This window comes from Mya arenaria, chromosome 11, assembly GCF_026914265.1.
Source record: "Mya arenaria isolate MELC-2E11 chromosome 11, ASM2691426v1".
NCBI classification, from domain to species: domain Eukaryota; kingdom Metazoa; phylum Mollusca; class Bivalvia; order Myida; family Myidae; genus Mya; species Mya arenaria.
Window position 1 is genome coordinate 51,467,264 of NC_069132.1, and position 16,144 is coordinate 51,483,407.

Genomic DNA, 16,144 nt, shown 5'->3' on the forward strand with positions numbered 1-16,144 from the left:
TTAAAATTACACGTCAACGATATAGGATTATGTGCATCCGAATAAAGAGAACAAAATTCTTGTATATTTAAAGATAATACATACTTAAACATGTTAGCGTTGCACAGGAAATAGTCCACAGTACTGACTCCTTTACATGTTGCTTTACCTGGAATATCACCCTTTGTTCTACCGTTTAGAATATATAAATAATTTAACTGGAGGAACTCAATAAATCGGTTTCCATAATTATTAGCATATTTGTCACAACTTTCTCTGTTTAACTCTTCATTTTTTGCGCACTCAAATTGATTTATCTCATGTATATATTCATCATATATCTCTTCGAAATGGTTTACTTTAGACAAATCTTTGTCAACTGGGATAATATCGTATATATTTTTAGTTCTACTATTGTTATCCCCAAATATATATATAAGCTTATATTTAGAGATCAATTCATTTAGCTCTAATTGAATATCATTAAAATGGTCTTCAACAGAGTATTAAGAATATTCAGGGGGGACATATACAATACCACATAATATATCTGACTCAGAATTTACATACTCTTTGTCAATGCTAAACCATAAAACCATTTTACAATCAGTGTCAATAACATGTACATACTTAGAAATACTTTCTTTAACTAAAAGAGCTAGGCCACCCGACTTTCGGGTATTCAATACGACACTTCGTCTGTTCTTTGTGAAAACCACAAAATCATCAATATCAATACAATCAATGTCATCTAATTTTGTTTCTTGCAAGCCGATAATATCATGATTGTTCAAAATATCGTTAAATTCAGGACACATAAGCTTTGATTTCAGTCCACAGACATTTAAAGTTAAAATGCGCAAATTTCCGTTATCACCTTCGTGAAAACCGTTAGATAGTTTATCATTTTCATCAAATTTACAAGTACCGTTAATAGGTGGTTTCAAAATAATACATGTAGTATGGCTATTTGTATAATAACGGGAATCATAACTATAATGTAAATAATGTGCATAATAGTTATTACAGTATGATAAGTAGGCACACATATTTATGAACAAAAGGTTCCAAACATTCATCATTACTAAATATTCACCATGTCGTTAACAGAAGACAAATCACTATTTGCCGTGTGGTCAACAGACCGACGAGCTAAGTCACCACTGTTTATTGGGTCAGAGATCAAGCATGACTCTCCGTGACTGTCCTATAAACGGGACTCTTCGATGGTCGGAGGTTCCTCGGGGGTATCCATAGGTTGCGCAGATGATATGTGATCGTCATGGACACTATTTATTGGCGGCTCAGTGCAGCTTATCGGAGACGCTGAGTTGTCCGAGCGCTTAATAACACATTCTTGGTCGAGTAGGGAAACCGCTTTGCGTTTGTTAGAATTATCCGGCTCGATTGAGGCAAAGCGATTCGGGGTTTCGTAACTCGACAACGGTCGATGTACCTGGGACAGCGTCTGTGGGTCGTAATAGCTGGGAGGGGCCCCATGCACTCGTTAACCCGATGGGTGGGTTTTGGTTTGTGGCGTGTAGTAGGTATTATGCGTAGGCGGGGGTCTGGGGGTCTGCGGCATCCCTTGTCCGTGAAATGGTGCCCGAGGTGGAAACTGGGGCGCGGACCGTGGTCCTTGGTTTGTCGGTCGCAATGTTGGCTGATCGCGCATGCCCGGTGCAGACAACTGGTGGCCTGAGCGTGAGAAACTCTTTGTTTCGGGGTCATACAGCCAACTGTTTACATACAGCGGTCCCTAACAATCGAGACCTTGTTCCCAGTTTCACCGTATTGTCGAGTTAGTGGATATAACACTTCTCTTTTCCTCTACTTCTCTTGGAAAATGTTCATAAATCTGATGTTTTCTCTGGGATTTGTTAAGGATGAGGCCAGCTTTGCGAATTTGTTCCCTTTGCCCATAGCGTTCGAAAGTTGCGACTATCGGCCTAGGTTTATTATTTTTAGGCTATGCATTCGGTCTACCCACCCTGTACACCTTGCTGAATAATATACCTTTTATATCGGTGCTGATTTGGTCGGATACAACTGAATTTTCCTCTAAAGATGATTGCAACATTCCCCTGAGTTCGCTCTCAGTCTTTTCTTGGGGAGTTCGATTTCCCTGACCATTGGTGGAGTCCGGACGGGCCTCATCCACACCAAAGAAAATGAGGTCGTTTTCCATGAGGCGTGTTCTCAGGTGTAGACATTCGGATTTTAGATCAGCGTTTTCTTGCTTATATATTTCAACATTATAAGATAAAACATTGCTTTGTGTTTTCAAATCGGAGAGTTGTTCACTTGTTTTACGTTTGTTTTGCGTGTAATCGTCAGTGACATCACTAAAAGACTGGCAAAATGCTTCACAATCAGCTAACCTGGATGTTGTTGCAGTGTTTACATTCTGGATATTATCAACTGTTAATCTAAGGTGAGAAACATCTTTTTCCATAGCTAAAACCCTTGCATGTGTTGACTCCATAGATTTCAAACGGGAATTCATCTCATTTAAAAGTTCATACATACTCGACATTTCTTGACCAAGCGAAGGTGTATGCGGAAACGCGCCGAATCCAGGTTGAGAGAAATATGTAGGTTGTGCACCAGGGTAAGGGGGGATGAAGTTCCCGGGTCCGTGAAATTGGTGTTGATCATACAGTTGGGGGCGGTTCCCTGTCGCAGCTTTCTGTGGTTTGGGTGTTGCTCCGCCTGTGGCGCTCGCGCCATTTCCTTTGTTAGCACCTTTATTGTCTTTGTTTTCAGGCATTTTGGATAAAATTCCTTTAGAATATTTGCACTTATGCTAGTTTAATCTTATTTGTCACTTTTGCAAAAATTTAGGCTAGTTTAGATCCAAAAAAACGTCACTAAATTAAAAAAAAAATATCACTGAGAAAATATATCCGCCATTTCACTCGAGCCTCGTTTTCGTTGTCCAATAAATACAGTGTTTGTGTCCACCTTTTTGATGTGCATGTTTTAATAATTGTCAAAACTTCAGACATGGCAAACTTAAAATGAACTGGAAAATTGAAAAAATCGTCCGGATTTCGGAGAAGAAGTTATTTATGTACATGTATTAAATAATGAACAAAACAATCGTGACCGCATGATTCGTTCGGTTAATGAAGGATTCCGGATTAGCAAGGCTCCACCAGATAAATACAGTTCATTAAAAATACAGTAAATCATAATTCAGAGATAATAGACACAAACTTTTTGGCCTTCACTTCTGTAACTCTGTAGTTACAATTTTGAAAGTGGTAATAATAATAATAATGATAAAAATGATAATACTAATAATAATAATACATTGAGAGTTTTGACGATTTGATATAACCCCCGGTTACATGACATATCCTGTTAAAAGATGAAAAATGCTTTGTGTTGAATAATTCCGTTTACTCTTAAACAGATAAACAGATAATTGTAATAAATGGTTGATCTATTATTTCAGACTTGCCATTCAGGAACTCCATTCATCTGATTTGTTTGATGGTCCTGAAGGTTGTCGGTATTTCACACACAACGTTGAGCGCCTCCATAATAACCATTACTTCTTAGCTGGACAATTGTTGGCAATGTCTATTGCCTACGACGGCCCCAGTAGTCTTCGTCTGAATGAGCAGTTGTATGACTTCATGACGGACACCAGTAGTCCAGCCTTTGAAGATGACACTTGGAGAGTCCTACCGATGGATGCTCGAAGTATTATTCAAGAAGTAAGGGTCGAATTTGTATTTGTTACTCCAACGTTAAGGCGCTTCCATCCTACAAACTAACAGTGTTTATCAATAGCCTATTGTGTAAGGATGTTCTCTATGAAATGTATAGTAATTAAATTTTGAAAAGGGAGATCCTTCGAAAGCACCGAAGTCAAAACAAACAGCGAAAGTTGCAGTTTGAGTTGCAGTTTGATTTAGTCAAAATGATAAATGTATAATGGCTTTCATGATTTACTTGCATTCCGGTAAATAAATGCAAAATACAAGAATGCATTTTAATTTTCAGTAATGCATTTTTGATACAGAAATATATACATTACAACGCACTACCCTTTTTACTTGCACAAAAATACTATAGAGAATGTTAAATCAGTCATTGCTTCTTCTAGCTCCGAGGTATCATCACGGAATGCGATAGAGAGAGATTTCTCAGCAACCATGGGGACTATGGAGGCTATTCGTTGCCAAAAGTCCAGACGTGTAATTCCCACAATGTGCTTCTTAATCGTACTAAATATCTCTTACATTTGTCAATGTAGACGTGCTATTTGTTGTTTCTATTCGTCAGTTGTTCCGTATTGATTTGTCATTTGTCATTATAGTAGTCAAAATGTATATTTGTCAGATCGACCCTGTATAAACTCACTAAAACATAGATCGTATAACTTGCCTTTAACAATATGATGATGTAATTTAGAAAGCCAAATCATGCATATGTACAACTGCAATCCTACAGTCGACATTCGCATTCGTAAAATGAACATTTGCAGTCCAACAAGTCCAGGTTTACAAAAGTCAATTGACAAGTTTAGAATTACAAGGATAGACGATTTCGCATATACCTTATATGGTAAATGTCACCGAAAGAAACGAAGGTGAATGGGCGGAGCTAACGAATCAGATTTTCTTTCGTTTATTTCCGTCGAATCAAGCAAGGGAGATAACATCTTCGCCTACCTCCTGTAAATTCCCGGTTGTAAGTCCGAGTACTCTCTCTTATTTCACAATAAAAACTAAAATTAACTTCATCTTTTATTTAATTTTGACGATCCTAAATGGGTTTTAAATCACCATAGTATTTAGTCAATTGCAGTTGGGTGTACATGTATCTGAGCTGGGCTCACGGACCCAGATTTATACTGCCACTGTCAGTTTTTTTACTTATATACCCAAGCAGGCAAAAATTGTTCATTTATTTTATTTACAAGTGGACCATGGGCGGGTCGTTCAGTGGGGGGGGGGGGGCTATAGGGCCTGTGTCCCCCCCCAGTTGGCCAGCAAGTAAACTTAAAGGTTATTTTTTTGGCAATATTGTTGTGCCGTGCGTTTTTGTATCTATTAACGAGTAGATTGGAGCACCAATGGGGAATAGTTTTTCTTAACTATAAACCCGTTACTTTTGGCACACCGGGGAATTAGCTTTTAAAAGTCCAAAACAAAATCCTTTTCACGACACCAAGTTCTTTTCACGATTTTATTATGTTGTTCTTTCATTAACAAATACTTGATGTAATAACACAGTGTGTGTAGTCCAAAAATTAACACCAAATATATTGTACAACAGCGACAACGCTATAGTTTGCTGGACTGTGGTAAAACCACCTTCGAGCTCAGACAAATTTCAAGAGTCTGTTTTCTATGAAGAACTACCTTTTTTCTCCTCTCTTTTTATCTAATTAAAAAATATGTTACCTTATATTGTGCAGCCCGGTCAAGCCTACCATAAATTAAAGCAATAGAAAAACAGGAAATACTTCATAAAGACTGTCAGCTCAGCTCAAACTAATTACTTCTGATTTCAAATAGTTCTTAATCAAAACATATGTCAAGGTGCTAAATTAGATACAAAGGAACAATAAAACAGTTAGCTTAAGTCAATATGGCTTCGAATGACACCTCCTTTGTTTGGCAATAAGCAACATCCTAAATCGTTGACGTTTGCCAACCTGTTACAAACACAGTTGCATATTTCAAATAACAGGTGTAAAAACATCTAACAAATAATTTGTAAATAACCCAACGCTGAATTTATGAAAATGGTTTCAATTAACAAAACAATTTTATCCAAAGTATGGCATGACGTACAGCATAACACATCCCCCTGCTTTAAAAAAAACTTTACTCCGTTAAAGTTCATGTTAAAGATGAAATGAGGACGGATTACATCATAGACACTGTCAACAGAACAAGTAAATACACTGTGAATTATAAGTACCAAGGTTGCCAATAAAGCGAAAGCACCACATCACTTCTGCATTTTAATCACTTTCTACTGTTCACAATGTTATGCGCATCAGAAATGCGGTAATCATATTGGTACTGTCCCCCACGCCTCGAATTTCCACGGAACTGACCTCGTCTCAGTGTTTGGTGCCATGTTTGATGCCAACCTGTATGTCTTGGGTCTGCACCTTCACGTTGATGTTCTGAAGATCCATTGAAGTTAGCCGGATAGCGTAAACGTTGCTTTTCTGTTTCTGCTTGGCGAAATGAGCCAGTTTTGCGCTCAGGTTTAGTTTTAAGGTGGATTATTTGAGTTTCCAAATCGTTTATTTTTGTTTTTAAGTCTGTGTTTTCTGTTCGTTCATTTCTTAATTTAAACTCAAATTCAGCAATCTTATCAACTTGAATATCAAACATTTTTCTAATTTGATTGTATTCATCACACAATTCATTATATGTTTTTGAAAGGTCAGTAAGTTTTCTCAATAAATATTTTCTCTAGTATTTGTATCAGAGATGTTTGTCTTTAAGGACGAAATATCATTTTGGAGACGTTCGTTAAAGGCTTTCAGTTTCTGATTTTTTTAAAATCAATGAAGAGTTTTCAGCAGCAAGTCCTTTACAAGTCTTTTTCAATGATACGTTTTCTAATTCTATTCTCTGTATATATTTGAATGGTACGCGACTCACTGCGGTGTTTGTTGTGTTATTCTTGAAGTATGCATCATCTTCATGGTAAAAAGGTAAAGCACATTCTGCAGTTTTTCGATTGATAAACGTCGTCATTCTGGTTGTATCTCTTGATTTGGTATGCTGTGTTGACATTCTTGCACATCTGCATTTGCGGCTGAAGTGACCTTTCTGTGAGCATTGGTTGCAGATTGCGTTTTTGGCAGTGCATTGTTTGCGTGCATGTTTGAGTCCACAACTTAAACAACTTTTACAGGTTATCTGTTTGAAATGGTATTCCATTGTCGGCTTGTATAGTGGAACCGTACGTCGCCAGTTGCTCATTATCGTCGTTGAGAACGCACAATTTCGAAAGTATTTATGTCCAAATAGTGCATATTTAGTCCATATAGATATTGAAGGAAGTCACTCGCTTGGCTGTGTTGATTTGAGGTACGGAGATACTAGCCGCTGTTCTCCAACACGTGTTGTGCCGTGCGTTTTTGTATCTATTAACGAGTAGATTGGAGCACCAATGGGGAATAGTTTTTCTTAACTATAAACCCGTTACTTTTGGCACACCGGGGAATTAGCTTTTAAAAGTCCAAAACAAAATCCTTTTCACCACACCAAGTTCTTTTCACGATTTTATTATGTTGTTCTTTCATTAACAAATACTTGATGTAATAACACAGTGTGTGTAGTCCAAAAATTAACACCAAATATATTGTACAACAGCGACAACGCTATAGTTTGCTGGACTGTGGTAAAACCACCTTCGAGCTCAGACAAATTTCAAGAGTCTGTTTTCTATGAAGAACTACCTTTTTTCTCCTCTCTTTTTTTCTAATTAAAAAATATGTTACCTTATATTGTGCAGCCCGGTCAAGCCTACCATAAATTAAAGCAATAGAAAAACAGGAAATACTTCATAAAGACTGTCAGCTCAGCTCAAACTAATTACTTCTGATTTCAAATAGTTCTTAATCAAAACATATGTCAAGGTGCTAAATTAGATACAAAGGAACAATAAAACAGTTAGCTTAAGTCAATATGGCTTCGAATGACACCTCCTTTGTTTGGCAATAAGCAACATCCTAAATCGTTGACGTTTGCCAACCTGTTACAGACACAGTTGCATATTTCAAATAACAGGTGTAAAAACATCTAACAAATAATTTGTAAATAACCCAACGCTGAATTTATGAAAATGGTTTCAATTAACAAAACAATTTTATCCAAAGTATGGCATGACGTACAGCATAACAATATTTCTCAGAAAAAAGTACTTAATTACGCCATAATGCACCAATTCAGACTAAAAATATTTGATATATTCTAGGGGGAGTACCCCTTAACCCCACTTCCCACAATTTAAACATATTAATGTCATGCCCACTCGAGGGATCATGTACAAAAAAGTGTGCCCTTAAGTAACGCCCCTCTAACGCAAGTCCCTGTTCAAAACCTGCTCCAGCAAACCCACGAAACTTTTGATGGATATCATAATGATATCCACCTAGTTTTGTCTGATGTTATACATTTACTATCTTAATAAGCATGTATGGTGTAAACGTGTAATTTCAATACATCATTGAAACAAAATATCCATGTGGATGGAAGAACAGCCCTCCAACCCACTTGTGTCCCCCAGTTATGAATTACGGGATCTGCCACAGTGAACCATAACAATTAAGTGGGGGATTTCAAGAACATGAAAAAATGGATATCCTGAGTCTTAGATTAGAAAAACAAACGTGCGATTTTTCCCCTCCAAAAGGGCTAGGTCCGCTTCACCTAAATGTGAAAAAAGCCCTGACTTTTGAGTGTGGGTGGGGTATAAAAGCTAGCAGCAAGTAATAATTGTTTATTAGCAATAAATTGACTTCATCATTAAAATACTTTATTAATTACCTATAAAATAATATTCGTTACAGTATAATGTACGAGTTATATGAAGTTGTAATCTTAGTGTATTTTATCCATACAGTTCCAGCTACCAGAAAAAAAAACAAGTTTTTACCGGCAATATTGTAACACTAGCACAAATGGAAAGGTGATACAAAATTCTTTTTTTTTTATAAAAATGCATGAATAAATCATTGCAAATGTTCTAAAATATGATAGATCAGAAATTGCTGTAAAAGATTATGTTGAAATCACAAATCTGCAATAAATTTTAAAAATCAATATTCGCTGCAGATGACGGTGCAGAAAAAGTAATTGATTTGCCATCTCAAACACTTGCTGCTGATGATGATGTAGAGAACCCTGAAAACCAGATAATTAGAGAGAATCTGAAAGAAAAAGAGTATGTAGTGATTGTGTATAATGATTGTCGTTACATAGGTCAAGTTACAGAAATAGATGATGAGGATGACGAGATAGAGGTCAACTGCATGGAGGAATGTGGTAAGGTCAGTGGTCGTTACAGATGGCCAAGAAACACAGATAAGATATGGCTTAAAAGAAACGATGTATTGAAAGTAATTGAGGCTCCTAGACCCACAGGGAAAACACAAAGAATCTTTAGTGTTAATGAGAACACCCTTTAATTTATGTTGGCCAAGTAGAAACCCCAAGTTTCAATGACCAGTTACGGGACACATAGTTTGCATATACTGTTCACAATTGTTAATAACATAGTTACAAAGTTAGTGTTATTTTTCTTTGTAAAAATATTTCATGAACAAGGGACAGTTCTTTAATTCTGCTTAACTGTTAATATTTCATACTTAGTATCGCGAATATGACCCCAGTGTAATTCATTGATAAAAACCATCAATATTGATGCCGGATAAAACAAATCAATAGCACAAATGATAATTATTTACATCTGTTTTAAACAAATATATCAATCATATTTAGAAAAAATATCAGTGTAAACAGAAATATGTTTCTTTTGACTTAAATGCTAAATAGCAATTTACGAGACATTTTTTAACCATTTACGAGTCCAAAATTAATATCAAAATAATGTTTGATCAAGATATCTTACATTCCTATGTTTTGCATGGTTTATTGATCTTAACTTTGATAAACTTAAATGCATTTTTGTGTTTCCTATTGCTTTGTTCTCATGGTATTTTTGTAAATTAAAGACAAGCTGTGTTGCCAACATGTTTTACTTTCAATAAAACAGTTGACAATTGATTGGCGTCGTACATTTATAGTTTTGTTAAAAACGGTTAAAATAAACAAATTCTTACACAGAAGGAAGTACTTCTTCAGAAAATAATAATAAACAATTTGTGACTGGAGCGGTTTTGTTTGTGTTATTGCATCATGCCCATTAGTATTGTCTCGAAAATAGCATAATAAAATGCATTGGTGGTTTCATAAACACTCTCATTTTTAAAAAAAAACTATAATAGTTGTACTCATAAAAATTTACATTTCAATGCCAAAAAGGTATTGCAATAATAAAATGAACCCAAATAACAGTTATTCAAAACTCTTTTTTTTCTCTGTTTACATGCTGTTAATGTCGCACATAAGCCGGAATGAGTGTGTGAACTTTTTGGTCACCAAAACGTGAAATCTGCCCTAGTTGGCATCAAGCCACTTGGATTCCCATGAGTGTGTTGAATAGAACTTTTATGAAAACAAACTATGTCGAAATAGCAATCTATTTTTAGATAAAATATTTTAAAATATTTTATAAAATCGATCGATATTTACCGTTCACCGTGGGAATGGTGATGTACTGTCCTTAAAATGAACATTTTGCGTTTATGAATCAAACTATTTTGTGAATGTGTACTTCAGCATAGGCTGAGGTTTGAACCAAACATTATTAATGCCAACAATTTACAAGAACCAAAACTCGCAAAGATATTTTTAAAAAACTGTCAAAACTGTTCGGATTTACAAACTCAACCAGTAGACGTGTTATACGGAATTCTTCCAAGGATTTGCCATATCAAAAATCGTAAAAAATATAATTTGTCAACGTACAATATTTGAACTAACATTAACTACTGGACATGTCACAGGATTTAGTTTACAATGGATCGCAGTGAAAGTGGAGAGAATCGACACCAGAGAGCAAGAATAAGATTTCATTTTAGTATTAGCATTGAGCCTTTTCCGCCAATGAGAATTTCCAGAACAATTGTTCCACTTCCACCAACCCCAGCAGCCTCTGACCTATTTGACGAGCTTCCTGCTCCTAACCTGCTTTAGTCTACCCATCAGGAAATGTTCCTTTGGATGGGCAATAACAAGATTTGTCGAACTTCTCTTTTTAGGATATATTCTTATAGTTGCAGATGGACTTATGAAGGATATGGTTGAAGATTATGAGTATGTTAACCAGCATATTTTTTTGAGGAAACAGAACCGTTTTAAAACCTTTGTTTAAATCCTGTAGGTAACCAGCTAAAAACTGCTCAAAACCAGTTCAAGAGGTGTCGGGTCAACTCGGCCCTATTACCTTCAGCATCCTTAGGAAAAGAGTCAGCCTTAATTGTAGTCTGCTGCATGTATTTGAGTTTTGAATTCTTTCCCAGACACTAAATTATAAGTGCAAATGGTTAACACGAATTTCAAGAAATATTGCAACCCAACAGGAGAGAAGAAGTGAAAAGCAGGTGAGATAGGGATCACCTTCTAATCTAAGGTATTCACTATTGTCACCTTAAATTATAAATCATTTATACATTTAGAAATAAGGACTTACCGCAGCTGCTGTATTTCCATTTATCCATTTTATATCAAAGTGTCAGATGACCAGTGAGGGCAATCAGTTACGAATACAATATTTTTTTTAAATACTGTACTGACTGTATGATAAAACTAATAACCCTCACTGTATTCTAGTACTTTCAAGTTGTATTATTTATCCATTGGGGTATCACATATTTAGTTCATCAATTATAAGATGATATTTCATTCAATTGATTGTGATATGCATACTTTGACTTTCCATATTTTATTCATATTCTAATATTGAATACAAGTTAAACGTCTGCTTGCAAGCATCTATTTATTATGTAGTTATTTCATGTGGTGGCCACTAATCCCAATTCTTTAGTTAAATATTTTTTTGTTTACATTTACGATAGCCGCCATTTTGCTTGCAGTTCAGAACGTTCCCAGGTTAAACATTCGGAACCCCTCGGCCATTTTTTTCAATTTTTTTGAAAATAATGGCCGAGGAGCTCCGAATGCAGGTTAAAACGTCCTACGGGGACGATTTGACTTTGACTGTAAATCACGCCACAACCACAGTGACTTGAAGGGAATGTGCTGACTTTTGACCTCTACAAAATTTAGTGACATTATACCTAAATTAACCTAAAATATATATTTTTTTCTTCAGATTCATCAAAGGGGTCACTCATACCAACTATCTAGCATAAATAACTATGATTTACGGCACTTTTACAAAGTCAGAAAATCTCGATTTGTCTAAATTTGTCTAGAATATTGGTTGCAATTGAAAAATTGAAGTTTTATCTGCATGTTGGCTGCATGTTTTTGTTGCAACTTTTCGTTTGGGTGCCTTTGTAGGCATGTTGTTCTTAGCTGTCACATTTCGATGAAATTGGAGTTGTTTCACTTTACTCTATTTAGACAAATAGAGATTTTCTGACTTTGTAAAAGTGCCGTAATTCATAGTTATTTATGCTAGATAGTTGGTAATGAGTGACCCCTTTGATGAATCTGAAGAAAAAAAATAATATTTTAGGTTATTTTAGGTATAATGTCACTAAATTTTGTAGAGGTCAAAAGTCAGCACATTCCCTTCAAGTCACTGTGGCCACAACCAATGTTTACACACCGTCTCAAAAATAGAGAGTACGACCGGTGTGTACACAACGCGCCACAACTGCATTTGGAATTCCTAAGTTCTGGCTTCCATAACTTTAATGTTGATATTTATTTTTTGATGTTTACAACACATTAAACACGTCCAAAAAGGTAATATATAACGTGTTCGCTGAAGTTCTTTAGCTAGGAATTCCTCGGCCATTTTTAATATTCGGAACAAAATGACCGAGGCGTTCCTAATGGGTTTATCTGGGTCATGTCCTAAAAGGTCACTCGTCCTAGGACAAATTTCGAACCTTGGGACATCTGGGTGATAGATCACAACACTGTTTAAGTAATTCCTGTTTCACTGCTTTCAGAGGACTGATGAGGCTACTATTTCCGGTTACTATATTTCTCAAAATCATTCCATTTTTTAACTTTTACGATTTAACCTGTTAGTCGTTCTAGAATGTTAATCCTTATTTCCAGTAAATCCAAGTGTGATAGAATATTCTACAGAACATTCTGACAAATAGTGAAATTTGCTGGCGTATTTGTAGCCAAAATGGTTCACTTTATTACAACTCAGTCAATCGAAAACATTTTCGATGGAAAATGGCCGCGATGTTCCAATGTGTACACACCTGTCTCAAAAATAGTCCGTAAGACCGGTGTGTACACAACGCGCGATGTTCCAAATGGGAACTTAGTACGCACTGTAAACTGCCCCGTTGAACCGGATATTACTACACACAAAATAGATCACATATTTGTGTCTTTTTGACTGAAATAGTGGGTGCAGGTAATGAATTTTAGTTGAAAGGGTGTAGACAAATAGAAAAATGTGCACATTCATTGCATTGCAATGCCCTTTTAATGAAATATTGATGTTTAAAATCATACAGTAGCATTTTGACGGCTAACATAATTTTGACAGCTAACCGCCAAATTTGAACGGAATATTTCGTATCCCTGGTAGTCACCTTGTACCCTATGTATGAACTATTGAATGGAGGAAGACATTTATATGAAACAAAAGAAAATTGAAATGTTGTTCATGCCCGCATACAGTACAATGTAGTAGCTGCTTCAACCATAGGGGCCGATTTGTCTCGCTCCCGTTTTACCCTAGCTACATGTAGCTAGATCTATACTATTATAAAGTCGTAATTTAAAAGACCATAACTGTAAATATAGGTATATATACTGGGACCAATAACAAATAAATCCTACTCCCAAATATAGGGTATTTTTTTCGAGAGAACCTTTTTTTTTAAATCCAGTGACATCCCTATTAAAATGCACAAGTTACAACCAGATATGTATTTTAAGTGGCTGATAGGTACATACATTTTCTATTTCTTCTATTTGGTGAAAATATAAGAACAGACAACAGAAGTAAAAAACATTACAAGAAAATACCCTTATTCATTTTATATTTTGCTACTCTAAAATTATACTAGTATATATGCTTTCTGATGGTGCCCCCCCCCCCCCCCAAAGAAAACACAAACAAAACATACAACAACATTTTTACCATCTGGACGTATTTCTATTAAAGATGAACTGGAGCAGATTGTCAGGAAAATGGAATATTTTATTCGACAAAAGCATTAATAAATAAAATAATGCTCTTATTTCCCAATGTTTTGGAACAGGTTGTTGGTCCATTCAAAGTGGAGATGGAGGACACTGCTATCATTGGATCAGCGTCTGCTGCAGACTGTGTATGTGGATTCTCGATACAGAAGTGGGTGAAAATGCGCCTGCAATTGCCTAGGCAAAGACACCTTCAACACTCCTAATGATCTCCATTTAGGTGCTCACATGTATCAATACGCCAATCAACCTATTACAGACACAGTTGCATATTTCAAATAACAGTAGTAAAAACATCTAACAAATAATTTGTAAATAACCCAACGCTGAATTTATGAAAATGGTTTCAATTAACAAAACAATTTTATCCAAAGTATGGCATGACGTACAGCATAACAATATTTCTCAGAAAAAAGTACTTAACTACGCCATAATGCACCAATTCAGACTAAAAATATTTGATATATTCTAGGGGGAGTACCCCTTAACCCCACTTCCCACAATTTAAACATATTAATGTCATGCCCACTCGAGGGATCATGTACAAAAAAAGTGTGCCCTTAAGTAACGCCCCTCTAACGCAAGTCCCTGTTCAAAACCTGCTCCAGCAAACCCACGAAACTTTTGATGGACATCATAATGATATCCACCTAGTTTTGTCTGATGTTATACATTTACTATCTTAATAAGCATGTATGGTGTAAACGTGTAATTTCAATACATTATTGAAACAAAATATCCATGTGGATGGAAGAACAGCCCTCCAACCCACTTGTGTCCCCCAGTTATGAATTACGGGATCTGCCACTGTGAACCATAACAAATAAGTGGGGGATTTCAAGAACATGAAAAAATGGATATCCTGAGTCTTAGATTAGAAAAACAAACGTGCGATTTTTCCCCTCCAAAAGGGCTAGGTCCGCTTCACCTAAATGTGAAAAAAGCCCTGACTGTTGAGTGTGGGTGGGGTATAAAAGCTAGCAGCAAGTAATAATTGTTTATTAGCAATAAATTGACTTCATCATTAAAATACTTTATTAATTACCTATAAAATAATATTCGTTACAGTATAATGTACGAGTTATATGAAGTTGTAATCTTAGTGTATTTTATCCATACAGTTCCAGCTACCAGAAAAAAAAACAAGTTTTTACCGGCAATATTGTAACACTAGCACAAATGGAAAGGTGATACAAAATTCTTTTTTTTTTATAAAAATGCATGAATAAATCATTGCAAATGTTCTAAAATATGATAGATCAGAAATTGCTGTAAAAGATTATGTTGAAATCACAAATCTGCAATAAATTTTAAAAATCAATATTCGCTGCAGATGACGGTGCAGAAAAAGTAATTGATTTGCCATCTCAAACACTTGCTGCTGATGATGATGTAGAGAACCCTGAAAACCAGATAATTAGAGAGAATCTGAAAGAAAAAGAGTATGTAGTGATTGTGTATAATGATTGTCGTTACATAGGTCAAGTTACAGAAATAGATGATGAGGATGACGAGATAGAGGTCAACTACATGGAGGAATGTGGTAAGGTCAGTGGTCGTTACAGATGGCCAAGAAACACAGATAAGATATGGCTTAAAAGAAACGATGTATTGAAAGTAATTGAGGCTCCTAGACCCACAGGGAAAACACAAAGAATCTTTAGTGTTAATGAGAACACCCTTTAATTTATGTTGGCCAAGTAGAAACCCCAAGTTTCAATGACCAGTTACGGGACACATAGTTTGCATATACTGTTCACAATTGTTAATAACATAGTTACAAAGTTAGTGTTATTTTTCTTTGTAAAAATATTTCCTGAACAAGGGACAGTTCTTTAATTCTGCTTAACTGTTAATATTTCATACTTAGTATCGCGAATATGACCCCAGTGTAATTCATTGATAAAAACCATCAATATTGATGCCGGATAAAACAAATCAATAGCACAAATGATAATTATTTACATCTGTTTTAAACAAATATATCAATCATATTTAGAAAAAATATCAGTGTAAACAGAAATATGTTTCTTTTGACTTAAATGCTAAATAGCAATTTACGAGACATTTTTTAACCATTTACGAGTCCAAAATTAATATCAAAATAATGTTTGATCAAGATATCTTACATTCCTATGTTTTGCATGGTTTATTGATCTAACTTTGATAAACTTAAATGCATTTTTGTG